The following is a 15479-nucleotide window of genomic DNA, read 5'->3' on the forward strand; positions in this document are numbered from 1 at the left end:
GGCCTTAATGTCTTTAAGACATTCCTGCAGTTTAACTAATTGATGTGCGTCATCTGGCTTCATTGATAGGTAAAGCTGAGTATCATCTGCATAACAATGAAAATTGATGCAATGCTTTCTAATAATACTGCCTAAGGGAAGCATGTATAATATTAATAGAATTGGTCCTAGCACAGAACCCTGTGGAACTCCATAATTAACCTTAGTGTGTGAAGAAGACTCCCCATTTACATGAACAAATTGGAGTCTATGAGATAAATATGATTCAAACCACTGCAGTGCAGTACCTTTAATACCTATAGTATGCTCTAATCTCTGTAATAAAATGTTATGGTCAACAGTATCAAAAGCTGCACTGAGGTCCAACAGGACAAGAACAGAGATGAGTCCACTGTCAGAGGCTGTAAGAAGATCATTTGTAACCTTCACTAATGCTGTTTCTGTACTGTGATGAATTCTGAAACCTGACTGAAACTCTTCAAATAAACCGTTCCTCTGCAGATGATCAGTTAGCTGTTTTACAACTACTCTGTCAAGAATCTTTGAGAGAAAAGGAAGGTTGGAGATTGGCCTATAATTAGCTAAGACAGCTGGGTCAAGTGATGGCTTTTTAAGTAGAGGTTTAATTACAGCCACCTTGAAGGCCTGTGGTACATAGCCAACTAATAAAGACAGATTGATCATTTTTAAGACTGAAGCATCAATAATTGGAAAGACTTCTTTGAACAGTCTAGTAGGAATGGGATCTAACAAACATGTTGCTGGTTTGGAGGAAGTAACTATTGAAGTTAACTCTGAAAGATCAACTGGAGCGAAAGAGTCTAAACAAATACCAGCAGTGCTGAAAGCAGCCGAACATGAAGAATAATCTTTGAGATGGTTATGAATAATTTTTTCTCTAATGTCTAAAATTTTATTTGTAAAGAAATCCATGAAGTCACTACTAGTTAACGTGAAAGGAATACTCGGCTCTACAGAGCTCTGACTCTTTGTCAGCCTGGCTACAGTGCTGAAAAGAAACCTGGGGTTGTTCTTATTTTCTTCAATTAACGATGAATAATACGATATCCTAGCTTTACGGAGGGCTTTTTTATAGAGCAACAAACTCTTTTTCCAGGCTAAATGAGCATCTTCTAATTTAGTGAGACGCCATTCCCTCTCCAGCTTACGGGTTATCTGCTTTAAGCTGTGCATTTGTGAATTATACCACGGAGTCAGGCACTTCTGATTTGAAGCTTTCCTTTTCAGAGGAGCCACAGTATCCAAAGTCGTACGCAGTGAGGATGTAAAACTATTGACGAGATGATCGACCTCACTGGGAGCAGAGTTTAGGTAGCTGCTCTGCACTGTGTTGGCACATGGCACTGAAGAGCATAATAATGAAGGAATTAGATCCTTAAACCTAGTTACAGCTTTTTCAGAAAGACTTCTACTGTAATAAAACTTATTCCCTACTGCCGTGTAATCCATTAAAGTAAATGAGAGAAGAACTGAATCTAACAATAGATTAAATGCAGTGTTGAGGCTGTCATTTTCAGCATCTACATGGATGTTAAAATCACCCACTATAATTATTTTATCTGAACTGAGCACTAAATCAGATAAAAAGTCTGAGAAATCAGACAGAAACTCTGAGTAAGGACCAGGTGGACGATAGATAATAACAAATAAAACAGGTTTTTGATTTTCCCAGTCAGGGTGGACAAGACTAAGAGTCAGGCTTTCAACAGAATTAAAACTTTGTCTGGGTCTTTGATTAATTAATAAGCTGGAATTGAAGATTGCAGCTACTCCTCCTCCTTGACCTGTACTTCGAGCATTCTGACTAAAACTAACATATTCATCCTGCTGTAACCAGGTTTCTGTAAGGCAGAATAAATCAATATGTTGATCAATTATTAAATCATTTACTAATAGGGACTTGGAAGAGAGAGACCTAATGTTTATTAATCCACATTTAATTTTTTTATTCTTTGCTGCAGTTGATGAAGCTGTATTATTTATTGTTTTTGAATTTTTATGCTTAAATAGTTTTTTGCTGATTTTAGCTTTGTTTTTTGGTGGTCTGGGAGCAGGCACCGACTCTATGGGGATGGGGTTTTGGGGGGATGGCAGGAGGAGAGAAGCTGCAGAGAGGCGTGTAAGACTGCAACTCTGCTTCCTGGTCTCAACCCTGGGTAGTCAGGTTTTAGGGTTAATAAATTTGGCCAGATTTCTAGAAATGAGAGCTGCTCCATCCAAAGTGGGATGGATTCCGTCTCTCCTAACAAGACCAGGTTTTCCCCAGAAACTTTGCCAATTATCTATGAAGCCCACGTCGTTTTTTTGGACACCACTCAGACAGACAGCGATTCAAGAAGAACATGCAGCTAAACATGTGGCTCCTGGTCTGATTGGGGAGGGGCCCAGAGAAAACTACAGGAACATTTATACTAATGCATTAATACAAAGACATACATAATGACTTACAAGAAATTAATCAGACATTTAAATTAAAATAGTTTTAATGTGACTGCAAATATGCTGATACACATATGCATGGGAACATCTTTCAGGTAGGAGTGGCTATGGGGATGGCACTATGAGTTGGAAAGTGCATTCAGCACCAAAATATGCTGTAAAATGTACATTAGTTATGCATGTTATCTAATAAGATGATGGTCTTTAAAATTATGTCAGTTATTTGATTAAAAAATAAATGACACTAAAATATTTAACCACTTCAGTCAAACATGAATGGCCAGAATACAATCATCTAAGCTAGACTCTCACCCTTCAACTCAAAGGATAATCAGAATTACACAGTAAATGTCAATGATAAAACTGCAACTATCAGAGCTAGTTGTCTTACCTACTGCTGATACTTCGAAAAGACTATTTTTAGGTCTCACCCTGAAACTTCTCACCATGCCATTATTATCCAGTTTTGACCTTAATGAATATCTGGCTCTCTTGCCTACAAAGAAATATCCAACAGACTTGGACTGTCACTATGAATACTGTAGAATGAACTTGTTGATACTGATAATCTCCTGGTTTTATTTTTTCAAGGATTTATTAAAAATTTGAAATTAAAATATAAAAGTGACAACTGAATTTCAGGCTAAATGAATATTTGATTTTCTTTCTTGAAAAAGTAGAAAAGAAAAAAAAGTCAAAGTTAGCTTACAATAATGTTTTCTCTGTGTTGCTGTCCTCTATTTTTCTGTAGCATCCCTACCAACTTTGACCCCATAAAGATGTCTGGAAACAACTTTACTCTCTCTCCTGCCTACATCCTGGTCATCGGTGTGTTAGGAATTGCCTTTAATGTGTTTGTGCTGATGGTTTTCTGCTTCCAAGAAAGAACACCTTAAAATCAGAGTATAGCATCAAGTCAGTTAAGTAGCAGAAGGGGTTGTTAATCAGTTTCAGCTGCTTTGGTGTTAATGAAATTCACAGGTGTACTAGAAGGGCAACAATGAGACAACTCCCAAAACAGGAGTGGTCTTACAGGCTAATGATATATTTTGCCTTCTCACTGACTGTTTTTTCACTAGTTTTGCATTTGGCTAGGGTCATTGTCACGACTGGTAGCATGAGGCCATACCTGAACCCTACAAAGGTTGCACAGGTAGTCCAACTCCTTCAGGATGGCACAAACTGACAGAAGGTTTGTTCCTCCCAAGTGTCTCCTTTTTTCTGCCCCTTCCCACCTTTGGCTCTGGTGTTGGACCAGACCATTAAAACATGTAAATTTAAAAAGCAACCCTGAACAGGATAAGAGGAAGTGAATGGATGGGGGGAAATGATGAGCAGACAGTAAAGCTGCAAAGGTGTTTGGCACGACAGAGCATGCAGACAATATTGCTTGCTGAAGCAGCTGGACAAAACAGGTTAAAAAAATAAATAAATAAATAAAAGGTATGACCAAAACAGAAAGGCAAAACACCCTTTTTAGATTGTTAGATGCTGCCAACTCCACCCCTTTCATGTGACCACACAAGGGAAAACCTGGTTCATCTGACATTAAATTGTCTGGCATCACTTTATTATCAGTTTACTTTTGCCTTTAAGTTGAGCAAGTCAGACAACTGTAGCAGAAGGTATTTCCTGTCTTCTTTACCTTTTTGTTCTGCACAGTTAGAATATTTGCGAGATTCATTAGCAGCTTAACACTTTAAATTATTGTTCATTGTGAGTGGTTTTATCTACTTTATAGCATCTTTATGAAAAAAAGTCTTGAATTACCTTACTAGTTGCACATGTCAGCATTTAGACTGCAGATTGTTGACTAGATTTGTCCCAGCATGACTGGTGTTTTGATAAACTCCAGCTCCATGCAGTAAAAACATTTATACTTGTGTATTAATGCAAACACACAAAGACCACAATTTAAGTTAAATTTGCTTTAAAATGGCTGCAAATGTGAAGATACAAATATTTATGTAAATATTTGTCAGGTAGGGGGTGCTGTTAGAATGGCACACTCAGCAATATACTATAATATGTACATTGGTTATGCATGTTGGTCACTGAAAGCTCTACCCATCCAAGATGAATGGCAAAAATACAACCAGTTTACCATTTACACAGTAAATGTCAGTGATAAAACTGCAACTATCAACGCTACCATCAGAGCTGGCTGCACGGCACTGAGGCTGCACCTCACTTTTTATCAGAACATCCTCAAACCTTGTTATTTCCTGGCAAAACTACTGATGCTCTGATTAAAAAAAAAAAAAAAAGAAAGAAAGAAAAGAAAAAAAGCGTGCCCCAGTTTAAAGACTGAGAAACTTGTCTTACCTATTGCTGATGGTCCAAAAGTATGTTTTCAGGATTCTAAAATATAACTAGAAATAAGCAGTGATACACAAGATTTCGCAAATTAACCCATATCTAATTGTTACCTTAAAAAATATTAGCTGTCTGCTTGCTGGCCAGCAAAAAACCAACAGACTTGAGCTGTCAGCATGATTACTGTAGGAGCAGTTTGTTGTTACTGATAATAATCTGCTCGAGTTTGCAGCACAAATTCATTTTTGCGTGACTGTTTTCATGTGCAGTTGTGCCCCTGTTTACAAGGGTGGTAACCACTCTGTGGGCAGGGGCACAGCTAAACCCAAGTAACCCCGGTACCTACTGTTAAAAACATACTTCAATGAAAAAAGTCACCAAATTAAACTTTGTATTTATTTACATATTGTTTTAATTTTTACGATATGCCAGGACCCCTGCTTCCCACAGCCTTGGTGCCATAAATATAACTAGAAATAAGCAGTGATATACAAGATTTCACTAATTAACCCATAGCATCCTGGGAACATGCAGGCAAAAAAGCTGCTGGGTTGGTACAGATAAAAAATATGATCAGCCTTTTGTGCCATTGATTAAAGCTTTCAATGATTCAAGTCATAGTATAATGGAAAGTTTAGTAAGGCTTGTGTTATGGTCCTGGGTCCTGGACCTAGCTTTATGTTTGTCAGACTCTTAGGTTCTCTTTATGATAATTATATTCAGTTTGATTCTTAGTTTGCTTACTGTTTAGCTTTTCAGCTTTGTGTTTCCTTTGTATTTATCCCCAGATACAGGTGTTGTTTTTCTACTCTTAATTTAGTCTTTAGGTTTTATAGTTATATCTCTCTGCCTCCATCATGTTTCCTTGTATCTTCTCTAGCCTTCATTTCTGTGTTAGGCGTTCCCTTAATGTTATTACATTTTATTTTGGTAGCCTTTGTCTGGTGAGTCTAGTATTAAGTTTTTCTTTCCCAGTCTCAGTTCCCCAACATTATGCACCTGTGTGTTCCCCGCAGCTGTGTTCACCTTCCATGAGTGTCCATCACTTTGTTTCTGTTTGTTGCTGTGTCATACTGTTTACTGTGGATTTTTGTTTCCCTCCTGTGGTTCCTGAGTTCCAGCTTAGCATTTCCTCCACTTATTCATGGACTTTATTTTTCTTGGCATTTCACTAACTCCTCTTAATTGGAGGGGAACACAAAATGTCAAAAAAGTAACTTAAAGGGCCAAACTGTCTTATATTTTTGACATCAAATCGCGGACCAAAAGTAGGGGGCGGGGCTGGATGCGGCCTGTGGCCGCGAGTTTGAGACACCTGCGCTACACCTTTAATAAAGTTTTGTCTTTACTTTGATCCTTACCTATTTGCAGTGTGCTTTTGGGATCCTCATTCACCATTAATGCACTGTTTCTTTTGATTCACATTATTTACTCTGTTTATACTTCACTCTGTATTTAATCATTAGTTATTATTAATCTCTGTCTCTCTTCCACAGCATGGCTTTAGTCCTGTCTCCCTCCCCTCAGCTCCAACCGGTCATGGCAGATGACTGCCCCTCCCTGAGCCTGGTCCTGCCAGAGGTTTCTTCCTGTTAAAGGGGAGTTTTTTCTTCCCACTGTCGCCAAGTGCTTGCTCATAGTGGGTTGTTTTGATTGTTGGGTTTTGAATGAGAATTAATTTTCTTGTTTCAAGAGACATTTGTGGATTTTGGTCCAGAATATTCTGATGCGGTTAAGAGGATTTGGAGAACGGCCACAGAGAACTCCAGCCTAATAAACATTTTACCTGGCTGGCTCAAAGATTTGTTGTCGACAATCCACCTCAGTACTCTACACCCCAGTGTCTGGCCCTACCTGTCGTCTCCAAATCTACACCCTCAGAGGCAGACTAGGTGGGACTGACCAGCAGCCTGAGCCTAGAGCAGCATAAATAAAGGTATGGTTCTGGGTAGCCTGATACAGCCCTATAAGCTTTATCAAAAACATAGGTTTTAAGTCTAACCAACAAGACAGTTTTTCTGCATAACTGAGCTTAGATTTTTCACACAACTAACTGGAACTACAACTAGAGTATTTTGTATTGTATATCAGTGTTACTCAGAATGAGGTATAGCTCTATTTCATATCACAATAAATAAATTACACCTTGAGGCGACTGTTTGTTATGATTGGGCGCTATATAAACAAAACTGACTTGAATAAATTTTTAAAGTAAGCTTTAAATCTTTTTAGAATAATTCTGTTTTTCTGTCCTCTTTATCTGCAGCACCCCTTCCAACTTTGGCCCTATGAAGATGTCTGAAAAAACAAAACAAATGAAAATCATTGTAGTATTCATCTACATAGCCCAACGTTCACTGTGTATTCGACCTATATCCTGGTCATTAGTGTGCTTGGAATTATTATTAATGTGTTTATGCTCATCGTTTTCTGCCAAAAGAAGGTCTGTACTATGGCTGATATCTACTTGAGCAACTTGAGTGGAGTTGACCTTGCTCTGGCATGTTGTTTGCCTTTCTGGGCTGATTATATAACAGCCTTTCATTGAAATCCTATGCAAAGTGTCATCAGCTGTTATCAACATAAATGCATTTGGTAACATCTACTTCCTTGTTCTGGTTAGCATAAATTGTTATGAGGCACAGGTGCACTCTTTTTCTCATAAGAGGATGAGTAAGCCATTTTGTGCCAAACTGGAATGAGTTTCAGTAACATTTGACACTCAGTCAAATGTTACTGAATGCACAATTAACTGGACAAAACAACAATATCTGATGATGGAGGGGATGAAGATTGTGTTCAGTTTCATCATCCCTGCTGTCATTTCCTTCTGCACTATCAGAATTACTCAGGCTCTGAGAAACAAGCTAACAGAAGAGGGTTTAAATACATTACATTGCCAATAGTATTCAGTCACCAATCCAAGTCATCGAATCTAGGTGTTCCAATCACTTCCATGGACACAGGTATATAAACAAAATGCCTAGGCATGCAGACTGCTTCTACAAACATTTGTGAAAAAATGGGTTACTCTCAGGAGCTCAGTGAATTCCAGCGTGTTACTGTGATAGGAGTACATGTCATGTGTGCAACAAGTCCAGTCATGAAATTTCCTCAGTACTGAATATTCCACAGTCAACTGTTAGTGGTTTAATAACAAAGTGAATTGGAAATGGCAGCGACTCATTCTCAAAGTGATAGGCCACGTAAAACAGAGTGGGGTCAGCAGATCCTGAGCACAAAGGTCCCCAACTTTCTGCAGAGTCAGTCACTACAGGCCTCCAAACTTCATGTGGCCTGTTTTGTACACAGTGGTGTAAAGCATGCTGCCACTAGACTCTAGAGCAGTGGAGACATGTTCTCTGGAGTGATGAATCTGTCAGGACTGAGAAGATCTGGTGAACTCAAAATGCAGACTCGTAAATCACAGTTCAATCCATTTATTTACAGTGAAAGATAAGCAATAAATCATAACTGGAGCCTCAAAGGTTAGTGGCCACTGATGCTCACAGTAGTCCAATTCGAAGTGTTCAAAGTCACAATCCAACAGAGCCACCAGAATAACAGATCCTCTGTTTCTTCACTCCACAAACTCACTCACTCTCAGGAACACACTCAGGGTCCAGATTTCCTGTGCAGAAGGAAATTACAAAAGTCTTCTGGAGCCAACAAGAAATAATGCACAACCACTGGCACAGCAATTCCACTAAACAGGTGTAGGTAACAACCCAGCGTAACCCTTTGAGAATTTAGTAGTCCAGAATGCTTAAGTATTTATTGGTCTGATTTGTTGGAACAGCCAATCTAAGTCTACATGGCACTGAGGCTGCACCTCACTTTTTATCAGAGCATCTTCAAACCCTGTAATTTCCTGGCATAACTACTGATGCTCTGATAAAAAAAAAAAAAAAGTGAAAAAAAAAGCGTGACCCAGTTTAGAGACTGAAAAACTTACCTATTGCTGATGCAATACCTATTATTTTGCAAAACTATTCTGATAACAAGCATGTCACATTTTAGAGACTGAAAGCTAGTCTTACCTATTGCTGACACTCCAAAAGTATGTTTTGAGTCACACTAAAGCTTTTCATCATCCCATTAATATCCAATTGTTACCTTAATAAATGTCAGCATTCTGCTGGCTTGCCAACAAAGGCATATGAAATCAGAGCAATGGATTATTATGTAACATTATTAAAAATTATTGAATTTCAATAGAAAAAATTAATTTTATCAACCATAGTTAATATAGTGCCTTCTTCTGATGGTATTCAGATATTGGACCATCATATATTTTGCTAACAAACCTTAAGGCTTCGGAAGAGTTAGAGGTTAGATTCCATATTTTTTCTCCTTTTTCATTGTCTGGGCAAGCAAAAGTATTCTAAGTTCTTGCTGTGGTTGAACAGGGACCTAGTGGCTTGTAACAAGCCAGACACACCATAATTCCAAAGCACCTCCCAAAGGATACCCCAAGGGACATGGTTGATTGCCTTCTCCAAATTCACGAAACACACGTAGACTGGATGGGCAAACTCTGAGTGCTGTGACCTCCCTATAGTTGGAGCTCACCCTCAGGTCCCCCTTCTTAAAGATGGGAATCACCACCACAGTCTGCCAATCCAGAGGCATTAATCCAGAGATCTCCACCTGTTAAATCCAGAATTGAATTTAAAATTCTTCTTCTCACATTCAAGGTCTTGAATAATCAGGCCCCATCTTATCTCAAAGACCTTATGGTACCATATCACCCCAATAGAGCACTTCACTCTCAGACTGCTGGCTTACTTGTGGTTCCCAGGATACTTAAGAGTGGAATGGGAGGCAGAGCCTTCAGCTTTCAGGCCCCTCTTCTGTGGAACCAGCTTCCAGCTTGGATTCGGGAGACAGACACACTCTCTGTTTTTAAGATTAGGCTTAAAACTTTCCTTTTTGATAAGGTTTATAGTTAGGGCTGCATCAGGTGACCCTGAACCATCCCTTATTTATGCTGCAATAGGGCTTGGCTGCTGGGGGTTCCTATGATGCACTGAGTGTTTCTTTTCATTCACCTCTTTTTACTCTGGTTATACATCACTCTCCATATAATCATTAATTATTATTAATCTCTGTCTTCCACAGCATGCCTTTTGTCCTGTCTCTTTCCCCTCAACCTCAACCGATCATGGCAGATGACTGCCCCTACCTGAGCCTGGTTCGCTGGAGGTTTCTTCCTGTTTAAAGGGAGTTTTTCCTTCTCACTGTCGCCAAGCGCTTGCTCATAGTGGGTTGTTTTGACTGTTGGGTTTTCTCCTGAGTCAGTTGACAGTTTGCCAGAATTGCTTCAAAGGCCATCCCCTCACCAAACTCCTCCCACACCTGAGGTTTTGCCTCTCCGGAGTCCCATAAGCTAACCAAGAAGGACTCCTTCTTCAGCTTGATGGCTCCCTTCACTTCCAGTGTCCACCATCTAGTTCAGGCATTATCACCATGAGAGACACCAACCACCTTGCAGCCACAGCTGAATATGATTGATTCAGACTCAGTGTCCCCAGACCTTCCGCAGAATGCTGTTGAGGCTTTGCTGGAGGTTGGACTTGAAGATCTCATGGAAGCAGGCTTCTGTTAGAGACTCCCATTGCACCCTCACTATATATTTGGGTGTGCTAGGCCTGTCCATCATCATGCATTGAGGTGAGCCTGACTATATCTAGTTGGTTTCTCTCAACCCCACACACCAACTCAGGCTCCTTCCCCACCAGAAAGGTGATGTTCCATATCCCAGTAGCCAGCCTCAGCAACCAGGGATCAGATCACCAGGGCCTCTGCCCCTGACTGCCACCTGAAAAACACTGCATCCGACCCCTACGATGTCTCCTGCAGCTGGTAATAAAGATATAAATATACTAATGTCAATGTCAATTTTATTTCTATAGCACATTGAAAAACAACAAGGTTGACCAAAGTGCTTTACAAATTAGTTACAAAATAAGCAAGATAGATCCATAAATCAATAAAATAAATACAGTAAAACATAAAACAAGAAAATGCAATACAATAAATATGACTAATAACAATCTAAAGCAAAAAACACCACAACATAAACACACAACACTACATACTGTAACTTTTAGTTATTATGAATCCATCATTTATTTACAAATTTTACCTTAAAAGGTAAAAAGGTGAGTTTTAGGATGGAATTTTAATTACTGTATAGACCAGGGGTCTCAAACTCCAGGGCTCAAGGGCCGGTGTCCTGCAGGTTTTAGATGTGTCTGTGCTTCAACACACCTGAGTCAAATATAGAAGTCATTTTTTTTTCCCTGCCTGTCATGTTTGGCAATTTTTGCAATCAGAATGACGATATGAATGCACTGTTGTACCAAACATATTTGCTTTTACAAGGAGAGCTCTATTTGTTTTCTAAAGGCAATTCTTGTTAATGTTTGTATTTTTTATTCTTATTTTATTTATTCATACCAGGTCTGACAGGCAGGTAGGGAGGGGCAAGAAGAGAGCGATGGAGAGAATGGGGGGGAAAAAATTAATTAAAAAAATTAAAAAAGGGACAGAACCAAAAAAAAAAAAAAATACAGGTATGTCAGAGTGGTAGATAAACACACATACACATTCAAACACACACACACACAGTCATGCTGTAGTTTGTAGCAATGTGTGTGTGCCTCTCTCATTGAACAAGCTGCAACCACCAGAGGAGGAAGGAGAGGGGACCCAGACGGAGCTGCCACAGTCAATGGGCAAAAGCCCAGAGAGCCAGAGGCAATGAGCAACAAAAAAAAAAAATAGAAGTCATTAGCAGGACTCTGGAGAACTTGACTGCATACTGAGGAGGTAATTCAGCCATTTGATTCAGGTGTGTTGAATCAGGGATACATCTAAAACCTGCAGGACACTGGCCCTCAAGGCCTGGAGTTTGAGACCCCTGGTATAGACTCTGCAATACAAATATCAAGTGGCAGATTATTCCAGAGTCTAAGGACTGCAAAAACCCAATCCTCTTCATGCTTAAATCAAGGCCTCAGCTGCTCTAAGAGCATCTGGGTAGATGATCTCAGTACTCTTTTGGGGTTATACAACTTGAGCAGCGTGGTTAATTAGCTGGGCAGCATTCCATTTAAAACTTTAAAAGTAAGTAAAAGAATTTTAAAATCAATATAAATCGGACAGAGAGCCAATGTAAACCTGCTGAAACTGGAGTGATGTGATCATGCTTTCCAATACGTGTTAAAAGACATGCAGCAGCATTTTGAACTAACTGCAAATGGTGGAGAGATGACTGTTCAAGACCCAAACACAGAGAATTGCAGTAGTCAACACAAAGGTGATGAAGGCGTGAATAGGTTTTCCGAGGTCCTTTGGAGGAAGATAGGATTTTGCTTTGGCAATTAGATGTAACTAATAAACAGTGGTCTTCACTTGCTTCTCAAATTTAAAGAAACTATCAAAAAACACTCCAAGATTTCTGACAGTCGGGGAACAATGAGAAGCAAGGGGGCATCAGTTAACTTGTCCAAATCGATACAACTTCCAAATACAAGAGTTTCGGTCTCATTTTCATTTAAAGTGAGAAAATTCTGTTTTAACCAGTTTTTGACATTGTGTAGACAGTTAAACAGAGGCTGCAGTGGGACAGAAGCATAGGAAAATCCAGTTTAATAGAAAAATACATTTGGATGTCATCACCATGACAGTGAAAGAGGATGCGAAGTATTCCCCCACGGCTACAGAAAAGACATCTCTGACAAATATAAACCACAACAAAACTGTGCCTTTAAGACCAATAGCATGCTCAAGTCTTGACAAAAGAATGTTGTGATCAACTGAGTCAAAGGCAACAGTCAGGTCTAAAAGAACCAAAACAGTAGAACAACCTGAGTCAATAGTTAAAAGAAGATCAATAAAAACTCTTGAAAGTGCTGTTTCAGTCCTGTGGTGGGCTCTAAAACTGAACTGAAACTCTTCACCAACATCATGAGTATCAAAAAAAGTTTGAAGTTGATTAAAAACAAGCAAAATACTAGGCCCAATAATGTGAAGAGTTTTCCTTGAGAAGACAAGTGGGGAGGATGTCTTGAAGGGAATTAGAAGGTCATAAATGATGGGTTATGTCCTCTAAAACAGAAAAAAAAAAAAAAGTATCAAACTGCTGATAACACCAGAGCATTTAGGAGCTGGACCTTGATCTAAAACAGCCTTAAGAGGCAATTTTATCAACGAAGTATCTAAAAAAATTCTCACAAAGTGTAAAAGAAGCCTCCATAGGAACAATGTCACAGGCGATAACAACAGAGTTAAAAATGTTAAAAGAGAGCTAGGGGCTTGTGACTAACGCTAGAAATTACGTTAGATGGAAATGCAGATTTTGCAGCTTTAACAGTCCTCTGATGTTCTGATAAACAGTCACACAGGATTCCTAAAGTCACCTAGAGTTTGTCCTACTTTCACTATTTCTCGCCGCGCCGACATTCGCGTCTAAGAGCGCGGGTGGTTTTATTCAGTCAGGGCTAATTTGGTGCGTTTAGTCCTGAATGGAGCAACAGAATCCAGGATACCAGAGCACGTTGAGTTAAAAAGACAAACTAGCTCTTCAATTTGTAGATCAGCACAGGGGTTGGCATCACAAAGGACAGCGTTAGTAAAAGTGGATGAAAAGTGAACAGCGGTTGAGGGATTTATCAGGACAGCATAAAAGGAGAAGACTAACGAATAGCAGAAGAGCCCAGGCAGATGGAGATGGCTCACTGTGCACATCGGCACCATCTGGTGAACTGTGAAATGCTAAGAATTGAGCAGGCATAAAGGTGGAGGTTATCAACACTGGTGTAAAAAAAAAAAATGTCAGAAAAATTTCAAAGTTAGCTTTAAACAGTTTTTAGAATGATATATATTTGTCCTATATTTCTCTGCAGCATCCCTTCCAATATTGGCCTGATGAAGATGTCTGGAAAACAAAACAACACGGTCATTGTACTTTGTGTGTCTAAATAGCTTGATTTTCACTCTGTTTCTGGCCTATATCCTGGTAATTATTGTACATAGAATTGGTCTTAATGTGTTTTTGCTAGTGGTTTTCTGCCTCCATAAGAAGGGCTGGGCTGATCATGACAGATAACCTTTCAGTAAAATCCTATGCAAAGTGTAATCAGCTGTTATCAACATGAATGCATACTGCAGCATGCACACTCAGTCAAAAGTTACTGAAGGCCACCACTCTAATCCTGACTGGTCCCTGGTATTGCTGATCTGTTGGGTGCCATTCCACCTGATACAAGATGCTAGATTTCCTCCAACTTCAAATTAAGCCTCATACTTGGATGCATGATAATTCCTTGTGGAATCCTTGTGGAATCCTCAAATAGAGCCAGACAGACATAGATAGTGTGAGAGAGTTCAACACTATCCCTTCCCATGTCCCACAGTGGATTTATAAATTCAGTAAATATTTTGTGAATTATTGGTAGATACTGATATATTGGCACAATGCTTAAAGACAAATTTGTTTTAAACTGTAAATGGGGTCAAGTATATTTATGAAATGAGCTCCAAGAAAATACATTAAAAATAAATAGTGCAAACTGGTAACCTATTCAGGCGCCAAAGTGACAAAATTAAGTGAATACAATGAATAATGAATAAATGTGTCATTAATTAATTACAACTTTAAAAAGATCATGGTTATGTGTGATTAATTCAATTAAAATACTAACTGGGTTAATGTAAAAACACATTAAATTTTTTTCACTATTTAATTAATCATTTCATGATTCTTGTGCTGCAGTGCATCATGAGACAATTTAAACTGTCACTGTGGCTCATCAGCAGACCCTAATGTCAGATTGGTAGACCTGCACAGTCAATCGAGATACATCGGCTTTTGACAGTTTCTTCAGATTTAAGATTGAATCATGGAGAGTGGCTGGCAACTGGACTGTGAATGGACCGGAGATGGCAATAGGGAGTGGTGGATCTGTTAGTGAGCCTATAGAGATGGAGGTAATTAGCAGGAAAAATGATGACTCGAGTACTGTAAATCTTGCTTACTGCTTTTTAAGCAGTGGCAGGAAGCACAGATGACATAAGCTACAAAAAGCTTTCTTAGAATGCAGATGAAAGTGACAATGACCAAAGCATTGCTGCGTCAGGGAAGCAGAATGAGGAGTGTAAAGCGATCATTAAACTGAGTCAGGAAGGTGCTTGGAGCCCAATTCTGCTTACCAAAGCAACAGATAATTGTTTGTTGGGACAAAACACAATAAGGCAAAACTATTAGATTTGAGGCAAATTTGAAGGCAAAAACTGACCTATTTCTGGAGTGGCTACAGGTGTTACACTTGAGCAAATCAAAGAAAATGTAGTAGGGGCCAAGGTGAGTGAGGCACAACTCTTCAAGACAGGAAGAAACAGAGAGAAATGTGACAGCTTGGCTGTAACACCAGCTAAAGTTTTCATTGGGTATAATGTTTTTTTTGTTTTTGTTTCTTGCATTTCATTAATGAATTAATTGAATAATTGAATGATTAATTCATTAAATGTAAGAATATCAACAATTCTTTGTGCTGTTTATCAGGTTGGGCTTGTGAAGGCAACTAGGCAGGCACTGCAGAACATTTACTGGGCCTTAATGAGATCAACACTTGACTATGGTTCTGCAGCTTACATACAGTATCAGTCAAAACCTTGGACACATTCATCCATTCAAA

The 15479-nt window shown here is 39.1% G+C and overlaps 1 pseudogene; it reads left to right on the plus strand.

The window, feature by feature from the left end:
- Nucleotides 1-6878: 6878 nt before the first annotated feature.
- LOC115772719 (B2 bradykinin receptor-like) lies at nt 6879-7682 on the plus strand (annotated as a pseudogene).
- The last annotated feature ends 7797 nt before the right edge of the window (nt 7683-15479 follow it).

The sequence above is a fragment of the Archocentrus centrarchus genome, chromosome 22, assembly GCF_007364275.1.
Source record: "Archocentrus centrarchus isolate MPI-CPG fArcCen1 chromosome 22, fArcCen1, whole genome shotgun sequence".
In the NCBI taxonomy this organism is placed as follows: Eukaryota; Metazoa; Chordata; class Actinopteri; order Cichliformes; family Cichlidae; genus Archocentrus; species Archocentrus centrarchus.